Raw genomic sequence first — 20546 nt, 5'->3', positions numbered from 1 at the left:
CCTACTTGAACACCTCCCCCCCCCCCCCCCCCCCCCGCCAGCCCCATCACCGCCGGTCCGCAAGAATATTGTCAATATTAAACTGGTCCCTGGTGCAAAAAAGGTTGGGGACTCCTGGTGTAGATTATTTTCTAAGCAGGAGTTTTCTAAGCAGGAAGAATTTTTTTTTTCTTTTAAATCAGACGTGTTAAGAGTCTGTAGAGTCCCCACATAGGATTCCCTAAAGTTTAACTTGCAGGTTGAGCCAGTGGTAAGGAAGGCAAATGCAATGTTAGCATTCATTTCAAGTGGATGAGAATATAGAAGCAAGGATGTAGTGCTGATGCTTTATAAGGTATTGGTCAGACTGCTCTTGAAGTATTAGGAATAGTTTTGGGCCATTATCTCAGAAAAGATGTGCTAGCATTGGAGAGGGTCCAGAAGAGGTTCACGAGAATGTTTCCAGGAATAAAAAGGTTTACGTATGAGGAGTGTTTGGTGGCTTTGAACCTGTACTCACTGGAGTTTAGAGACACAAGGGTGGATCGCATTGAAACCTATCTAATACTGAAAGCCCAAGACAGAGTGGATGTGGAGAGGATGTTTCCTATTGTGAGGGAGTCTAGGACCACAGGGCACAGCCTCAGAATAGAGGGAGGTGAATCTGCCGAATTCATTGCAACAGATGTCTGTGGATGCCAAGTCATTGAGTATATTTAAAGCAAAGATTGATAGTCAGAGTGTCAAAAGGTTACAAGGAGAATGCAGGAGATTGGGGTTGAAAAGGGCTGAGTGCAGGTCGGTGGGACTAGGTGAGAGTAAGAGTTCGGCACAGACTAGAAGGGCCGAGATGGCCTGTTTCCGTGCTGTAATTGTTATATGGTTATATGGATGATAAATCACCCTTGGAATGGCAGAGCAGATTCCATGCGTCGAATGGTCTAATTCTGCTCTTATCTTCATATAGTCTAAAATTAACACTAATGTTAAATCAATTGAGCCCAAAGGCTTTTAACTACAACTTTTGCTTACATTCTTACAGCAGGTGAACAGGTATTAAAATTGTTTCATTTCAAATGTCCATAGGTTAAATATATGGAACTTTTTTTTTAAAACAACTATTTATTAGTAAAACTATGTTACAAACTAAAAATACTGCACAAGCAGCTTGGGGGAAAAAAAACATGTTTTCCAACATTAATGTATTAACTACAATATTGTAACTCAAAAAGGAATGTTCTTACTTGTTTGCCCAGGTCGTTCTCCTTTCTCCAAATACCTAAAATAAAAAGGCAACATGTAAACAATATGTCTCACTACAGTTAGTGTAGAAGATGGTCATAGGCTACAAGATTATATTAATTAGTTGATAAGATGGGCAGAGCAATGAATTTTATCTTAATAACAGTGATATGATCCACTTTGGGAAGACTAGAGGGCAAGGCAAAATGGGGCCTTACTATGTTGAGGAACAGGTAAGCCTAGGTATAAAAAAAGGTGGCAGTAAAGATAAATGGGAAACACGCACAAAATTTTGGAGGAACTCTGGTCAGTCAACATCTATGGAGGGAAATAACCCACCAGTTAACATTACAGCCCTAGACTCTTCAGGGCTAATGTAAGGTCTCAGCCAAAAATGTTTCGCCTCAATAGACGCTATCTGACCTGCTGTGTTTCCTCCCACATTGAGTGTGTATTACTTTAGATTTCCAACAAGTGTAGTCTTTTGTGACAGTGATGTATGAATGTTTTCTACCCATTTCTTGGATGATACACTAATAAGGTGTACAAGATTAGCCCAAAAAAAAAACCTACTTTTGTTGCTTTCCTGGAAGAAGTTGTGCTCTGAGGGAACAGGGTCATAGTCACAGAGCACTTCAGTGAATTTTTCAGCCCACTATATCAATGCCAACCATCAACTACCTACACTTAACCATCAACTACCTACACTTATCCCATCTCCAGTATGTAAACACCTGAGCTTAGGAATTCAAGTGCCCGTCGAGTTAGTAAAATGTTGTGAACACCAGCTTCCATCCCCACCTCAGGCAGTGCATTTCAGATCGCAACTAGCCACTGGGTGGTAAAGGCGATTCCTAGTCCTAAATCTATGAGCAAAAGTTTTTTTTTTATATAAAAACTACTGCCCTTTATTACCTCTGTCAAATTCTCATCCTGCCTCAGCCTCCTTTGCAAGGAGAACAAACCCAACAAACGATCCAGTCTCTTCTCATAATTGAAGCCCTCTATCTCAGCAACACCCTGGTGAAACTCCTCTGTACCGTAACTGCTTCATCAGATTCTTTCCAATGTGATGTGGCCAGAATGCCACATGATCTTCATATGGCTGAATCTATGGTTTAAAATTGTGCTTCCCAGCTCTTGCCTTCGTTAGCTGAGATGAGGAACACTCGTATTCCATGTCTTCACACAGACTTGACGTTCTGCCTATGCTGGGAATCTTGATAAACACACATGCTGGAGGAACTCCTCAGGACAGGCAGCATCCGTGGAAGGAAATAACATGTTTTGGGCCGAAACCCATCATCAGGACTGGAAATGAAGCGTGAAGAAGCCAGGATAAGTGGTGGGTGAGAGGGAGGAGGAGTACTACCATGGTGAGGTCAAACAAAGGATTGGCCGAGGAACACCTTATTCCGTCTTGGTACTCTCCAACCTGATGGCATAGAAATCAGTTTATCCAACTTCCCATAACCGCTTTCCTGCTTTTCCAACCACCCCACTTTGTTTTCCCTCATTCTGCTGGCCTTCTCACCTCTTTTATTCCCCACCCCACTGTAATGACCTCTCGTTCTCCACCACCTTTCCTTTATTCAATGGTCTACTGATCAGATTCCTTCTTTCCAACAGCTCTTTAACTCTTCCATCCATCACCTCCTAGCTTCTCACATCACTCCCTTCCAACCCACCCTTCCCCCCAAAATCAGCTGGACTCATCCATCCACCTGCCAGCTTACGGTCCTATGGTCCTCTCCCTCTTCCCCCCCAACCCGTCACTTTTTTTTAAATTCAGGCTTCTGTCCCTTCCTTTCCAGTCCTATTGAAGGGCCTTGTTCATTTCTCTCCACTGATGTTGCCGAAGCCAAGTTCCCCCAGCATTTTGTGTGTGGTAATTTATATAAACACAAGACTTTCATCAATGTAATAGGCACCAAAGTGTGAAATTTTTCATCTTTGTTCCTCTGGCCATGATGCCGCAAAAGAATCCTTGTACCCAGCACAACCAGATTAAGTGAAAAGTGTGCAGTAAATGGGGGTGATGTTGCCACAAGCAATTTTGATTACTCCAAAGAAAAAAAAGTTCATAAATACATACAGTTGGGTGATAGTGTAGAGATATGCCTCTACCAAAAAGGAGGTGCAAGGCAGTCCTTCCCTCTGCTAGCCTGCAGGTCACCTTTTGACCTGCTTAGCCCACTCCCACCCCACCCCGCCCCCCAGGATCAAGGTCATGTGAAGCCATGGGAGCAGGTGGTAGATGGTCATATGAGCAGCTGGTGCATATCACAAGTCCTGGTTGTACAACCACGGACGCCAGACAATCTCTGAAGGATATTGATAATGGCTGGGGTCCCCCATTTTGTAAAGACACTGCCCAAACGGCAGCAATGGCAAACCACTCCCGTAGAAAATTTGTTAAAAAACAATCATGGTCATGGACAGAGGACCATGATGTCCCACGTCATACAACAGAGCACAAAGTGGAATACAACAGTTAAAATATTGAGGAAGGACAGCGTTAACTCTAGATTCATTTTTTGCTGTTACTAACCTGATATTTCCTTTACTTATGTATCATTCCATCAAACACCCAGCTAGTCTTGAGCATTCTACACTCCCAACCTTGAGGTCAAAACTTTGTCATCCCAAATCACAGCAGTTCATGTACTCCTTCTCCTTCAAAGGCATTTTAATATTTTTAAACAAATCAATTCTAAATTCATCAAACCCTGCCTTTGCAATGTAATTTCATCAAACCTTCATGCCTATATTCCTCTACCAGGATCTTGGGAATCTTTACATTTTTTAAAAACTGCCTCATTGTTGGGATTCATGCCTTCAAGTCACCAAAAGGATACAATTCCAGACCAGACATCAAGACTCTCCGACCCATTTATCTTCTTTCCTCCTCCAAGATGCTTCCTAAAACCCAACTCAATGCTCACGTCCCATTACCACTTTGTGGTTCTTTAGCAAATTGTGCACAAAATATAGGACTCTTTCTACATCCTATGAAAATACAATTTTAGATTATGAGAACACTCAATCCTCTTTTATTGTCATTTAGAAATGCATAGATGCATTAAGAAATGATACAATGTTCCTCCGGAGTGATATCACAGAAAACAGGACAAACCAAAGACTAACACTGACAGAACCACATAATTATAACATATAGTTACAGCAGTGCAAAGCAATACCATAATTTGATGAAGAACAAACCATGGACACGGTAAATAAAGTCTCAAAAGTCCCCGAGTCGATCGACTCCTGAGTCCCCGATAGCAGGTGGCAAAAGGGAGGAACTCCCTGCCATAAACCTCCAGGCACCGTCAACTTGCCGATGCCTTGGAAGCAGCCGACACCGAGTCCATCTGTCTGAAAACTTTGAGCCTCCGATACAGCCTCCCGAGCGCCATCCTCTGCTGAACGCCTTTGACCTAGCCCTGGCCGCTGAAACAAGCAAAGCTGAGGATTCGGGGCCTTCTGTTCCGGAGATTCCGGTTACTACACAATAGCAGCGGCAGCAAAGCGGGCATTTCGGAAGTTTTCCAGATGTTCCTCCGTATTCTCACGTCCGTCTCCATCAAATCAGAATTGTGCACAGTCCCCTATTTGACAGATAACAGATATTCATCACCGGAGAGGTCACGCACGCTGCCGTCGCACCGCCATCTTCTCCTCCAATTGCTGAGAACATTACCCAGGTTTACACTGATGATTACATTGGTTCAACAAAACAGCTGTCTTATAGAAGAAGGGAAATGATGAAGACTTGGTGACGAGTTTCATCAGCCATTACCATTTATACAGAAGCCAAACTTGAGCCGGTAATATAATTTGCAACTTCCCTTTCCACAACCTTGGAGACAGTGTTCAAAGTTCAGCTGGGCATTGAAAAGGTGAATATGCCGAAGGAATAAGTAGAAAGTGAAAATGCAGGTAGTGCATCAATTGGTGCTGCTTCAAGAGGCTGTTTCAAGTATATTTCTAAATGCAAGGATGGTACCAAAGCAAACACTATCAGCAGTTAGGATAGAACGGAGCAGTTCTCATTAATAGTTATAGTTTGGATCAAAAGAGGAACAGAGGTTTCAACTAAATTCATTAGTAGTCAGGAATTAAAGAATAGATTGAGGCAAGTACAATTAGGGAACAGCAGAACTGGTTCAGATACAGAGTAAGGGCTTTGTGGAACAATCTATATTCCATGCCTATTCTGGTATCTGTCCCCCACTTTTCCTTCGCTACATCGACGACTGCATTGGCGCTGCTTCCTGCATGCATGCTGAGCTCGTTGACTTTATTAACTTTGCCTCCAACTTTCACCCTGCCCTCAAGTTTACCTGGTCCGTTTCCGACACCTCCCTCCCCTTTCTAGATCTTTTTGTCTGTCTCTGAGGCAGCTTATCCACTGATGTCTACTATAAGCCTACTGACTCTCACAGCTATCTGGACTATTCCTCTTTTCACCCTGTCTCTTGCAAAAACGCCATCCCCTTCTCGCAATTCCTCCGTCTCCGCCGCATCTGCTCTCAGAACGAGGCTTTTCATTCCAGGACGAGGGAGATGTCCTTTTTTTAAAAAAAAGGGGCTTCCCTTCCTCCACTATCAACTCTGCTCTCAAACGCATCTCCCCCATTTCACGTACATCTGCTCTCACTCTATCCTCCCGCCACCCCACTAGGAATAGGGTTCCTCTGGTCCTCACCTACCACCTCACCAGCCTCCGGGTCCAACATATTATTCTCCGTAACTTCCGCCACCTCCAACGGGATCCCACCACTAAGCACATCTTTCCCTCCCCCCCCCCGCATTCCGCAGGGATCGCTCCCTACACGACTCCTTGTCCATTCATCCCCCCCATCCCTCCCCACTGATCTCCCTCCTGGCACTTATCCTTGTAAGCAGAACAAGTGCTACACATGCCCTTACACTTCCTCCCTTACCACCATTCAGGGCCCCAAACAGTCCTTCCAGGTGAGGCGACACTTCACTTGTGAGTCGACTGGGGTGATATACTGCGTCCGGTGCTCCCGACATGGCCTTCTATATATTGATGAGACCCGACGCAGACTGGGAGACCGCTTTGCTGAACACCTACGCTCTGTCTGCCACAGAAAGCAGGATTTCCCAGTGGCCACACATTTTAATTCCACATCCCATTCCCATTCTGACACGTCTATCCACAGCCTCCTCTACTGTAAAGATGAAGCCACACTCAGATTGGAGGAACAACACCTTATATTCCGTCTGGGTAGCCTTTCAACCTGATGGCATAAACATCAACTTCTCTAACTTCCGCTAATGCCCCACCTCCCCCTCGTACCCCATCTGTTATTTATCTTTATACACACATTCTTTCTCTCACTCTCCTTTTTCTCCCTCTGTCCCTCTGACTATACCCCTTGCCCATCCTCTGGGTTCCCCCCCCCCACTTGTCTTTCTTCCCGGACCCCCTGTCCCATGATCCTCTCATATCCCCTTTGCCAATCACCTGTCCAGCTCTTGGCTCCATCCCTCCCCCTCTGGTCTTCTCCTATCATTGTGGATCTCCCCCTCCCCCTTTCAAATCTCTTACTAACTCTTCCTTCAGTTAGTCCTGACGAAGGGTCTCGGCCTGAAACGTCCACTGTACCTCTTCCTAGAGATGCTGCCTGGCCTGCTGCGTTCACCAGCAACTTTGATGTGTGTTGTCAGATACAGAGTAGATAGCTATATTGATGAGTCAGATTTCAGAATAAAGAATTACATGTTTTCTTTATATTTAGTCCTTAAAATTGCCGGGGGGGGGGGGGGGGGAGTAGATCATGAGTTGGTAAAGAGCTAGTCACATAACATGGAAGAATAATTATACCAGTTTCTAGGCCAAGTAAATAGAGTGGATTCCAGTTAACTGGGACATATTGGGACCAGTATACTTTAGCAAAATTAAGAAGCTGCCCAATTAGCCGGAGTTTCATGGAAATAGTTAAAAAATGTATTTTAAAAACAGAAGATAAACTACTGTTTAACTGAGTAACAAATTGTGTAGTTAAATGAAACATAGAACAGGTTAGAACACTACCCATACAACTGGCGTTTGTCCATCATATCTGATGACAGGAAACCTGCACTGGAGTGTTTTTAAAGTGGAATAACCATTGTACCGTGGCAGTTACGTTCTCAACCTCGGAAGTCCGGGTACGAGTAGTCGTCACACACTGGGGTCTTCCTTGGTTGCAGTGGATAACCATGACGACCTCTCTGCCTCCTCAAACCCTTTGATCTCTATGGAGCGCTGAAAGACTGCCTTCCTGACCGTTGGATCTCACTGTATATCTCATCTGCCCAGTCCACCATAGCCGACTATGCATGTTAGGACATGCATGTCACTTTCTCACTGGGGTATAAGACCCGCCAAATACCCTCTCCTGATTTAGCCTACCTGATGTACCGGGGTGTGACTGCTGTCACATGCAAACAGCTACTTGGAGTCACAGGTGAGAGCCAAGTGTCTGGTGGAGACCGAAGGTAACATTCAAGACGATTGTTGATACCTTCAATTTCTTTCTAGGTCCTAATTTGAAGTAGTGAAATAGTTTCATTTTCATTCCTGGCCATTTCTAGCATCTCCAAGCATGAATGCTCAAAAGTACAAAAAAAAAACAAAAATCGCTCTGAGCAAAATAGTTCTGAATTATTGCTGGTCAACTAATCAATGACAAAAATCACTACTTTCTGAACCCAAGCACATGCAACTGACACTGTTTAAAAACTGTTTGCTCTCAGCATGGTATAGTGTAACATCCACTCAAGGACACATGACTGACACTAGTAAGGAACTATGCCGCAACATCCCCTGTCCCATTTGAGTGGCATAGTTTCCCAAATAAACAAAGTTAATCCCAGCTATTTTGTCGATTAGTTTTTGTTCTTTAAAAGTTGTCCCAAAGCGGATTCCCCAATTAACCAGAATCCACAGTACTTAAAATTCAACTTAATATCTTAACACATAATGAATTCTTAAAAAAAAATGTTATTTTCTGAAATGTATTTATAGCTTCGGATAAAGTAAAATTGTATGTATTATTATTCACGAGTTTTATGAAATGAACAAAGCGAGACTATGCGTGTAGAAAGAACCCCTTATATGTTGCACAAAATTTTGCTTCAAAAATAAAAAGCATAGTTTACTAATCTTGTAGCAGTATGTATTTTTTTCCTTCTCCATTGCCACCAGTATGTGAACAATGATGCCAACAGTAGGGGTTAAAAGTCACTACACCACTTCAACATCATACTTACCTTACCACTTATTTGCAAATTTGCTGGTCACCTTTTCACATTTCTGAAGAATTCCTTATGGATTAAACACACTTAACTTCCAGCACTTAATCCTTATCCTTGCAACTGAATATCCTTGCTCCTAAAAAAAATTATGCTTCAACAGTGGAGATCTTGCATTTTTTTTGCATTCAATTGAAAGCTTCCCCCTACACCCCCCCCCCCCACCACCCCATGCACTTTGCTCCTATTATTTCAATTCCTAATGGGCTTCAGCAGAATAGTACGTCATATGGAAAATTACAAAGACCACAATGACCTGGTCTTCAATTTTAAATATAGGTACCCAGACCAAATAGACTATGCCAGCGGTCCCCAACCACTGGGCCGCAGAGCATGCGCTACTGGGCCACGAGGAAGCGATATGATTTGGTGAGCTGCACCTTTCCTCATTCCCTGTCACGGCCACTGATCAGCCATTACACATGCGAGGTCATGACCCGCATGTCATCCGTGTCAGGGCGGGAAGGTGATCAACTCCTCGAGCTTGCAAATGACAACGGGCTGAAAAGTATGTTTGACATAACATCTCTGTCGGTATTTTGGATCAAAGTCAAGGCTAAATATCCTGAGATAGCCACGAAAGCACTGAAAACGTTGCTTCCATTTCCAACATTTTTCTGCGAAGCAGAATTTTCTGCAATGAATGCAACGAAAACTAAACTGCGGAATAGACTGGACATCAGGAACCCCCTTCGAATATTGCTGTCTCCCATCACCCCTCGATAGGACCAGGGCTCCCACTGATTCAGCGATATTGGTGTGTTGCAATGATTTTATATATTCATACGGGGAAAATATGTGCTGTGCGTTTAATATCCAAATATTACTTAAAATGTTATGATGCTATTGACTTATAAGTGACCTATATAACCATATAACAATTACAGCACGGAAACAGGCCATCTCTCCCCTTCTAGTCCGTGCCGAACGCTGCTCTCACCTAGTCCCACCGACCTGCACTCAGCCCATAACCCTCCATTCCTTTCCTGTCCATATACCTATCCAATTTTTCTTTAAATGATCATATCGAACTTGCTTCTGCCACTTCTACTGGAAGTTCGTTCAACACTTCAAGCTCCCCTGATAATTGACATCATTATATCCATGCGAGGAAAATATGCGCTGTGTTTAATATTAAATTCGTCAGATAAACCTTTTTAGAAACAAAATTGAGTGTATTACCCACTTATCACCTATATTCCGGTAGTGATTAACACCCACCCCAACGAACAGAATCGCCAAAAAGTATCTGCTTGGGGGGGCAGAAATCGGCAGGTCACGACACACATGCACATTGGTGCCCGCGCAAGGCTTCATGGTCATTGTAGTCTTCTGGGTAAACAACACATTTGACTGCTACTCTTGTTCGTTGGCAGCCCTAACCCCGCCTCCCTCCTCTCCCCCCCCCCCGTCGGCCGGTCCACAAAAATATTGTCAATATTAAATCGGTCCGCAGTGCAAAAAAGGTTGGGGACCCCTGGACTATGCCATCACTTTGTGTATAGTTGAAAGAATCACATGCAAAAAGAACAAGGGAATATCCTGCATATTCATGTAGATGGTTTAATTTGAAGAATCACAAATAGGAGAAGTTGTTGAAGTAAATTTTCTTTTTTCTTTCCCCCCCCCCACCCCCAGCTGCATTTAAAGTCATCCATAAATACTCATATACACAATCAGATTCAAAAAGAATTTGCTCTTAAAATCTTCAATCCTTGTCCTAAAGCCCTAACACCAGAATGAAGCAACTTGTAGTTCAGGGATACGAGACAGCCTTAACAATCATTTTAAGTCTAGATACAAAGCAAAGACTATGCAAATCAATGTTCCCATTTCAGGAACAAGCCAAGACAAATAGGAATTAATTAGCAGCATTTTGTTACACTGACCAATTTTAGCATTCTAGTATGACAGAGAGGTTACAGAATGAGCTACTAACAAGCAACTGGACATACATCAGCAACATCAGAACAAAGGTTCAGTGCATTTTCATCTCTGTCATGGTTCAGCCACACACCCAACCAAAAGAACAAGTGCAATGACAGGAGTGGAACTCTAAGGGTGATGTACTCTTGACATGGCTTACTCTTTCATCCTCCAAGCAGCAAGACAGCAAATTACCTAAATGAGAAGTCAAAGGAGGCAAATGTCTTTTGTTTATGACAATCCCCAAGTTCAAATTTTGCTGTTGTTTCAAGGAACGGCAGATTAAAAGGGGTAAATCTCAAAAGTAGAAAGGCAAGTGCAACTTGGATGATGAAATCAATAATGTCCATAAATGAAAGGGCAGATGACTATTTAAATGAGACGTGCAATGTGCCAAAAATATGCATGCAGTGGGAGACTAATGATGCTACTGAAATAGTACCACCATTAAAAGAACAAATCTGTTCAAGATGTACATCAGATAAAAAGTGTTATACTGTCATCGACAATGAGCATCAAGCAAGCATGATCACCAGACAAAATAGGATTACAAGAATTAGTCATCTTCAGCAACATTTCAGGACGAAGGGTCTCGACCTGAAATGTTGACTGTGCTTCTTCCTATGGATGCTGTCTGGCCTGCTGCATTCCACCAGCATTTTGTGTGTGTTGCTCGAATTTCCAGCATCTGCAGATTTCCTCGTGTTTGTGCTACAATAAATTGAAGTTTATCATTGTGGTGCTACTGTTCTAAAAAAAATGCTGTACATTGAATGTGCCTATGAATCACAGATCAAATGAAAGGTTTCACTTCAATATAATGAAATTCAGGCATGATAATGGTGCTTTAAATGCATAGAAAGCTATTTCTTTACAAAAAAAAATCAGCACTGTATTAAACCTCAATTCCAAACTTCTTACTGAGGAGAATCTTGACAGACAAACAAAAATTAATGTGTTCCTTTGATCTGCTGTCTGAGAATTATAACTGACTTGATGTAATTTACTGCCCCTCAGAACTGGCTTTTCTTTTCCTCAGAACTGATGCCCTTGCTGTGAGAAGCAAAGTACTTACTGCAGGGATTGTCAGACTGGAGGTCAATGGCCCATGCTATCAGATCAGCACTGCCAACAGAAGTTCATTCACTGAAACTGCTCAACATCTTCCCCCCACCCCCTTGCAAAAGGTTCAAAGGTTCATTTATTATCAAAACATGTATCCGTATACAACTCTGAAATTCGTCTTCTCCAAAATAGCCACAAAACCAAGAACATGAAAGTCCTTCAGAGAGAAACATCAAACCCAGCACTCCCACCCACATAAACATCAACTTGCTAAACCCCCCTCCCGCCTGCACAAAATGGAACACCAACTCCCCCTCCCAAAAAAAAAACAAACAGATCTAATACTACTATCTTTTCTTTGCACTACAAGGTTCTAATGGCCAGATCTAGAGTCTCGGGAACAAATTGCATCTGGTATCTGTAGTTGCCTTCGTCAATGTGCTACTTGATCATTAAAACTAAACCATTATTCAGCACATACTCAATGACTTTTGCCCAAATGGTCCAAGACATACTTTAGCATACAAACCCAAATAATTTGTTAGAATCTTTCACACACAGATTTGAAACACTAGTGCTCTTAAAAAAAAGGTGCTGTACATTGAATGTACCTTATGAATGATAGGGCTGGAAAGGAAGTTGGGGGGTGGGAAGGGAGGGGAAGGAGTACAAGTTCAAAGGCGATAGGTGAAGGCAGATAAAATGTGCTATCCTCCGCAACTTCCGCCACTTTCAACAGGATCCCACCACTAAACACATCTTTCCCTCTCCACCCCTCTCCGCTTTCCGCAGGGATCGGTCCCTCCGCGACTCCCTGGTCCACGCGACCCTCCCCACAGATCTCCCACCCGGCACTTATCTCTGTAAGCGCAAGTGCTACACCTGTCCCTACACCTCTTCTCTTGCCACCATTCAGGGCCCCAAACAGTCCTTCCAAGTAAGGCAACACTTCACTTTTGAGTCTATTGTGGTCATCTATTGCATCTGGTGCTCCCGGTGCGGCCTCCTCTACATCAGTGAAACCCGACGCAGATTGGGGGACCGCTTCGTCAAGCACCTCCACTCTGTCCACCACAACAGACAGGATCCCCCCGTAGCCACTCACTTCAACTCTGCTTCCCACTCCCATTCAGATATGTCCATACATGGCCTCCTCTACTGCCGTGATGAGGCTAAACTCAGGTTGGAGGAGCAACACCTCATATACCGCCTAGGTAGTCTCCAGCCCCTTGGTATGAACATAGAATTCTCCAACTTCTGGTAATTCCCTCCCCCTCCCTTCCTCTATCCCTATGTCACTGCCCCTTCCCCCAGCTGCCTATCACCTCCCGCATGGTTCGGCCTCCTTCTACTACCCATTGTGTTTTCCCTTATGCTTTCTTCACCTTTCCTGCCTATCACCTCCCTGCCTCCCCTCCCCCAACCCTTTATCTTTCCCCTTACTGGTTTTTCACCTGGAACCTACCAGCCTTCTTTTTCCCACCCTCCCCCCACCTTCTTTATAGGGACTCTGCCCCTTCCCTCTACAGTCCTGATGAAGGGTTCCGGCCTGAAACGTCCACCGTTCTTTTCCACGGATGCTGCCCGACCTGCTGAGTTCCTCCAGCATGTAGTGAGTGTAACAGAGGGAGGTGATAGGCAGGAGAAGAGAAAAGAAGGGGTAAGAGGGAAACAAGAATGGGGAATGGAAGAGAAAAGAAAGGGGATAAACTACAAGATGTTAGGGAATTCGATGTTAATGGCATCACGATGGAGGCCACCTAGACTGAACGGGGTACTGTTCCTTCAACCAGAGAGTGGCTTCATCATGGCAGTAGTGCGGGGCCAACCAATATATGGGAATTAAAATCGTTGGCCATCATGAAATCCTGCTTGTTGCAGATGCCGACGAAGCAGACCCTAATCTTCGTCAGGTTACTGATGTAATGGAAGCCGCACCGGATTGAGTAGATGACCCCAATGAACTTGCAGATGAAATGTTGCCTCACCTGGAAGGACTGCTTGGGGCCCCGAATAGTGGTGAGGGAGGAGGTGAATGGGCAGCTGTAGCAAATTCTTCCACTTGTAGGGTTAAATTCCAGGAAGGACAGCAGTGGACAAAAGAATCATGGCAAGTATTTTTTTGTGTGCCATACTCTGCCAGAGCCCCGGTGACCACTTTTTCAAATGATTGTCTTGGAGGAAAGATTCTGTGAGTGGTCCCCCACCTCCTTCTCATAGCGCAGTTTGTTTGTTGTTGTTGTTGTTTTTTTTTAAACGAGGCTGAGTTCCGAGCTCAGTACTCAACCCGGCGGATGGAAAGCGTGTCCGGGAGCGGCCCAACTGGATTCGAACTCGGGAACCTTTGCTCCGGAGTCCGGCGCTGATGTCACTGCGCCACCAGCCGGCTCATGGTGAGCGCAATCCCTGCAGAAAGCACAGAGTGAAGGAGAAGTTGAGATGTGCTTGGTGGTATGATCCTGTTTAAGTTGCAGAGAATGATGTGCAGGATGCAGAGGCTAATGGAGAGTTAAGGACAGGAGGACCTCTATCCCTGTTAAGGCCATGGAAAAATAGGGCGAGGGTGGATGTCTGGGAAGTGGAGGATATCCAAGTGAGGAGTGCATCAATGGTAGAGGAAGGGAAACCCCATTCGTTGAAGAAGGAAGACATCGCTGATGTTATGGAAAGGAAAGCCTCATCCTAAGAACAGATATGGCAGGGATAGAAGAATTGAGAAAAAGGAATGACATTTTTACAAGTGACAGGGTGGGAAGAAGTTATGAGTCAGTAGGTTTAAAAAAAAGTTGGAGACAGAGAGATTGAAAAAAAAAGAGAAAGGTGTCAGAAATGGACCAAGTGAATTTAAGGACGGGATGGAAGTTGAAGGCAAAGCTGAAAAGTTTGATGAGCTTAGCTTGGGTGCGTGAAGCAACACCAATGCAGTCATCAATGTAGCGCAGAAAGAGTTGGGGAGCATTACCAGTGAGGGCTTAAAACAAAGACTGTTCTATGTAGCCAATGAAAATACAGGCATAGCTAGGGCCCATGCCAGAGCCCATGGCTACACCTTGGGTATGGAGAAAGTGGAAGAAAACAAAAGAGAAATTGTTGAGTATGAAGACCAGTTCTGCTAGACAGAAGAGGGTGGTGGAGGGCAACTAGTTAGAAATGTTATCTAGAAAGAATCAGAGCACTCCTTGATGGGGGGAGGTGGGGGGGATAGAAGTGCATAGGGATTGGATATCCATAGAGAGAACAAAGTGATCAGGGCCCGGGAACTGAAAGTTGTTTAAGAGATCACGAGCATGTGAAGTGTCATGGATGTAGGAAGGAAGGGACTGAATCAAGGGGGATAAAATAGAGTCAAGGTATGTGGACACAAATTCAGGTGAACAAGAACAGGCAGAAACGATTGGCCTACCCAGATAGTCAAGTTTGAGTTTCTTGGATAGGAGGTAGAAGGAGGCAGGGTAAAAGAACTACAAGATTGATGGTAGCAGATAGCAGACCGCCAGAGTTGATGAGGTTGGTGATAATGCGGGAGACAATGGCCCGATGGCCCCCGAGTGGGATCCTCTTCCAAGGGCAAGTAAGAGGAAGTGTCTGATAGTTGCCTCCTGGCCTCAGCAAAGTAGAGGTCAGTCCACCAGACTACAACAGCACCCCCTTTGTAGGGGAGGTTTGGTGGTGAGGTTGGGATTGGTGTGGAGACAGTGAAGGGCAGTGCATTCAGAGGGGGTAATGTTAGAGCAGGAGAGAGGAGTACATATGCACACACAAACACATAGTTAAACCACAGAAAGCATCCTATCCAGACGTATCACAGTTTGGCGTAGCCATTGCTCTATCCAAGACAGCAAGAAATTGCAGACAGCTGTGAACACATCACATCACCAAATCAGCCTCCTCTCCATAGACAGTCTACACTTCCCACTGACTTAGGAAAACAGCCAGCATAAAATCAAAGTTATTCCTACCCCAGTCGTTCTCTCTTCTCACATCAGACAGAAGATAAATCATTTGGAATGCACATACCACCAGACTCAATAAACAACTTCTATCCTGCTGTTGTCAGACTCCTGACTGTAACTTTCATACACTAAATGTGAATTCATGAAACTCTGAATCATAGTCATACTTACTCTGTACCTCTGGCACTATGTTCTGCATTCTGTGCTTGTTACCAACTTATCTGCCCAGATGGCATACAAACGGAAGCTTTACTGTATCTCAGTACATGGGATAATAATAAACCAATACAGAATAGAGACGGAAAACAAGGCAGCTTTTATGATTACCAGGAAAAGTATACAATCATCAATGGCTAGATTGGAAGACATTAAAATAAACAAGAAATTTGCAATGGAAGAATTTGTCTGCAAGTCTATTAGCTCCTCCTTCTCAAAACATACAATCTTTATAAGTTGCCAAAGCTCTTTACAGATAAGCAACAGCCCCAGATCAGAGGCCATAAAACTAAGAAAGCCCACACTACTGAAGTCAAATGCAAACAATCTACCAGTTTTGGCAGCTTCTCAACAAAATGCCAGCAGAGCACAAAATTTGAGATCTGTAGAGGCTCATTGTAAAGGACACAAATTGGCTTATAATGCAAGATGTCAAATCACTAAGTTATGATATAGACTCCAAGAGGGAATAAAAAGCATTTAGTTAAACACAGACAACAGCTGAAATCTCGAATGTATAGCAACCGTTTGATACGAGATCGTTGACCACACTGGCTCCTCTTTCAGACTTAGGGATTAAGGCAGACTTTGAACACTATTTCCTCTCTCAAATTTCTCTGAAACACTTACCCACCTGACCTATACCATAATCCTACTGGAACCATAGTTTGGATGATAAATATACTCCTTTCCACCTGCACTCGGTTTAAGAAAAAACAAATGATACCAAATGGGTACAGTAACTGGAGGTTGGTCTAGCTTTCAGCTGGACTGTCAATGAATATAATAACTGCCTTCCATTTCCCTTGGCTAAAACAGAAATGTGAAATTAATGAATGCTCCTGTTGGTGGTCCTAAATCAGTTCTGAGTTGTGAAACATAGTAGTTATAAATCTTAATCAGTTCTAGAAAGCTAATTGTGAAACATAGTTCAAATACAGAAAATCTGTGCATTAAAGGTACTTGGGAAAGATTTCCTGAGTTTGGCATGAGTAACTTGCAACACACAAAATGCTGGAGGAACTCAGCAGCTATGGAAGAGAGTGATGAGTCTCAGCCCAAAACATCGATTGTTTACTGTTTTCCATAAATGCTGCCTAGCCTGCTGAGTTCTTCCAGCATTGTGTGTGTTGCTTTGATTTCCAGCATCTGCAGATTTTCTCTTGTCTTGTGAGTAACTTGCCACCCTCAGCAAGGTTGAGATAATAAGTGCTGCTGCAGCTAAAAAGGGAAGCTGGTTACTCATGTGAAAAAGGAATAGAATGATGGGGGAAAGTAATAAAATTGAACATCTCTGTATGACAGAACTCTGCATCCAAATTCCATTCTGTAGAAGTTTCTCCCCTCATTTTTAATGTTCTCAAAATACATTTCTAGCCACAGTTTTTGTTAACTTTCTTGCTCTTCATTCTTTGAATTGGTGCTCATTTTATCTGGTTATGCCTCCTGCTGTTTGGATTTCAATGTTAGTAGATGATATATTAATTGAAATCAATTTTTGTTTTGAAGTGTTCATAGGCATGGCCGTGCTGTACATCTAAGGTATCTAACTGGCAGTCTGGTTGGAAATATTTCAAATCTATTACTGTATACAAAAATCATCACCTGACATGGGGCATGGTGTCAGTAAATACTTATCTTCCATGAATTATGAATTGTTTCAAAACGTCCCTTTACTCTGTAAGGTCTTGAGTGGCTATTGACAAGCTAATCACAAGTACCTTGTGTGAGACTTAGAGTCAAAGTGGCGATTCTCTTTTTACTAACCTTTGTACTTTGATTTCATCACACAGTTAGAAGCTATAGCCCAGATGCAGTGTCTTGACCAAAAGTCTTGGCGATCCTTTCCTTCCACAGATGTTGCTTGACATGCAGAGTTTAAACAGAACTTTTATCTTTTGTTCCATCACCTGCACCCTTTTGTGGCTATAAGTAAATAAAGGTTCCCCGAAGTTCTCATTCTTCAAATTCTCAATGCTATCTTGTTTACTGATATCAACTGACTTTCTAGAGTGCAGTTTAGGCACCCACCCCCAGGTACAACTTGATTGTCGAATGGACTGAATTTGTGGGTGGAGTTAGGCATTTCTGCTGCTGGATAAGGCACGATGAAAGCTCTGAAAGGGCTGGTATACAGTCTATTCTGGATGCTCACTGGCTGAGGTAGCTGGAGCATGTGCCTTGGAGTCTTCCCAAGTCTCTGATTCATAGGCAACCACACAGAGCAGCCCAAGAGAGAAGAGTGAAGTACATGGTCAAGCAAGTTTGAGACCTGGCATTCCTTGTGATAACTAGGAGAACATTGTCTACAATTGCTGCCTGGAAGTGCCGAGACGAGTTTGGTTGCAGTGACCAAACCAGAAACCCACCAGAAAGCAAAGCTGAGGTTCATTGTCCAACACTGAAGCATTCATTAGATCTCTAGATTTATGGCCACAGTCAGAAGGCTTGTTGTTAGTACAAACGCAGTTTCTCAAGCACCTTTAGATTTGTCGTCTCTCCTTTCATGTGTCAGTTTTTTTGGAAGGCTTACGTGCCTGTGGCTTTTGCCAAATGGTACTCTTCAATACTTACACGAGATCCTACTGCTGCTGGGAATCCATAGCAACACAAACATCTATATTCCAATTCAGCATCAATTTCTGACACATTGAAAGAGGGAAAAACTGCATTAGGCACTTGGCTTCAGAATCCTCATGGTGCATTATCAACCCAACTGCTTGGATTGCAACAATTGGTGTACTCCCAGTAATTTCTTCCAAGTTTGCAAAGAGATCGTCAAGAAATTGTTCAAATTGTATAAATTGAGATTTTTCTCACTTTTTAGAAACAAAGAATAGGAGTTTAAAGTCACAATTTTAAAATAAAAGAAACTTGTGGGAAATAGCAGTCACATGCCCCTCATCATGTAAAGATAATGCAGCTAAACCGCTGAGTAAATATTTCATAACTATAATGCCGTATATGGTACTGTATGGTAGTTATATTTTTAAATAAGTTGTGCAGTAGATGATCTATTCATAAAGCAAACACTGCCATATGAAACCCAGATCATCCATTTGTTTTCACAAATTAGTACTAAAACAATTAAAATGATGTACAGAAGGATACTCAGGTACCTGAAAGTAGGTAGACTGTAGATGGGGTTGTAAGGAGCGTATATGGCATATGTTAGCTTTCATACTGTAGATCCGGGCATTGCGAATAAAGATTGTGATGCCTTGTTGCAGCTGTACAAAACTTTGGCTCGGAGACATTTGGAGTATTGTGTGCAGCTCTGGTCATCACATGAAAGGAAGAATGAGGATACTTTGGAGATGACAAAGAAGAGGTTCACCAGGGATGTAAGGGGGATTACACAGCATTAGCTATAAAGTGTGGCTTGACAAGCTCAAGTTTTCTCTGGAGTACTGGCTGAGGGGTGAACAGCTAGAAGTACATAATTATGATAGGTATAGATAGGGTAGATAGTCAGAGTACACACACTAGTGATTAGTTCAATTGCAGGTCACGGTCAACAAAGCCATCATGAATTGAAGGGCCTATTCTTTTGCTTTATATTGTTCAGTGTTCTCAATAAAATACCTTGAACCAGTGCTAAAATAAAGGTTACGCAAAACTTAAATGCACTTTAAAAACAGAGTAGTTTAAGTTAAAATGTTGCTCTTATATGCCATGCTGATAAGGTCATCGCCTGCAAAATGAAGTTCAAGTGAATCATGCATTTCATCACTAAAACCTAGAACATTTGGACTTCATTTCACCAGGTTGTGATTCTGCAGCATCTGTTTGCCTTCACTAGTTTGCACTGATACCCACCATATCTTGGACTGAAAGACAAGCTGATTATCTGGATTCACCCAATTCATATTACTAAACACTTACTCTAAAATACACACTTTCCCTTCAGTGTCATGTCCCTTACGGCTGGGACTTCTCTAGTCCCTCTTTTCGAAAGTATGGCGCATACACACCAAAGGGTGAAAAATGACAATAAACAGCATTACAATTTTGATGCTTGTTAGGATACCAAATAAAAACCCAGACCAAGACCAATGACCTACAATTCAAATGCAATTTGTGTCCAGTGGCATAAAACTGTGACCTAGAACTCTGCCCAGGCACACTCAACCCACCTCCAAGAGAAGGACCACAGCCTTGTCGTGGCTTGGAGGCTTGAGTGCCTCAATGACCAGGGCAGCTATACTCACTGGAGTCAGGGCTTCATGCTTTGGCTCTTGGTAGGGTCACCCATGCCAATCAAGTCAAAGGGTAGAGGCCAGACTAAGAGAGGTCCTTTGATCCTCTCAGGGCTAACTAAACGGACTAGTAAAACAAAATTGTAACAGAAACAGCAATGAAGAATCTCAAGGACCTTTAGTGCTGCCCTAAATGCCAGCAATATAACAGGCAAAAGAGAAGACATTCACAGTAACAGACAACCCCTGCATGGCTCCTGCTAAAGGATAGCACAGTACTGACAGTAAATTCACTTATAGGACCCTGAGAATTAGCATATTTATAGCAGAGCCAGTCCAGCCAGTCCTAATCCAAGCAAGTCAGATGACCCAAACTCAAGATTTACAGTTCACCTCCTTTGGATAGTCAGGTTTGGATTAAGGGCTGCAAGTTAAAGAGACAATTCTAGTATACACTGGCATGAAATTTATCTTTGTTACTTCACCACATTATGTCAACATTGCAAATGAGACAAGCAAGATTACCAAGTCACCATCAAAAATGACTAATTCAATTTCATCACTAACCTGATCAGTTACTTGTCAATTGAAGATTTTTTTCTGGCTTATACCAAATTTCAGTCAAATTATGAGATAG

General features: G+C 43.1%; 1 protein-coding gene across 12 annotated transcripts in view; it reads right to left on the bottom strand.

Moving 5' to 3' along the window:
• Window positions 1-20546, bottom strand: part of prom1a (prominin 1a) — a 166914-nt gene that overhangs the window by 134666 nt on the left and 11702 nt on the right. For 11 of the 12 annotated variants that reach the window (XM_072252996.1, XM_072252994.1, XM_072252991.1 and 8 more), the window contains one exon: window positions 1224-1258. The gene's annotated coding sequence lies outside the window, so the exon portion shown is untranslated. Of the gene's footprint in view, window positions 1-1223; window positions 1259-13529; window positions 13722-20546 lie in introns of those variants that run through there. The other variant, XM_072252995.1, reaches the window with a different exon arrangement.

Source organism: Mobula birostris, chromosome 3, assembly GCF_030028105.1.
Source record: "Mobula birostris isolate sMobBir1 chromosome 3, sMobBir1.hap1, whole genome shotgun sequence".
In the NCBI taxonomy this organism is placed as follows: domain Eukaryota; kingdom Metazoa; phylum Chordata; class Chondrichthyes; order Myliobatiformes; family Myliobatidae; genus Mobula; species Mobula birostris.
The sequence above is the reverse complement of the archived record's forward strand: the minus strand, read 5'-3'. Positions and strand labels throughout refer to the sequence as shown.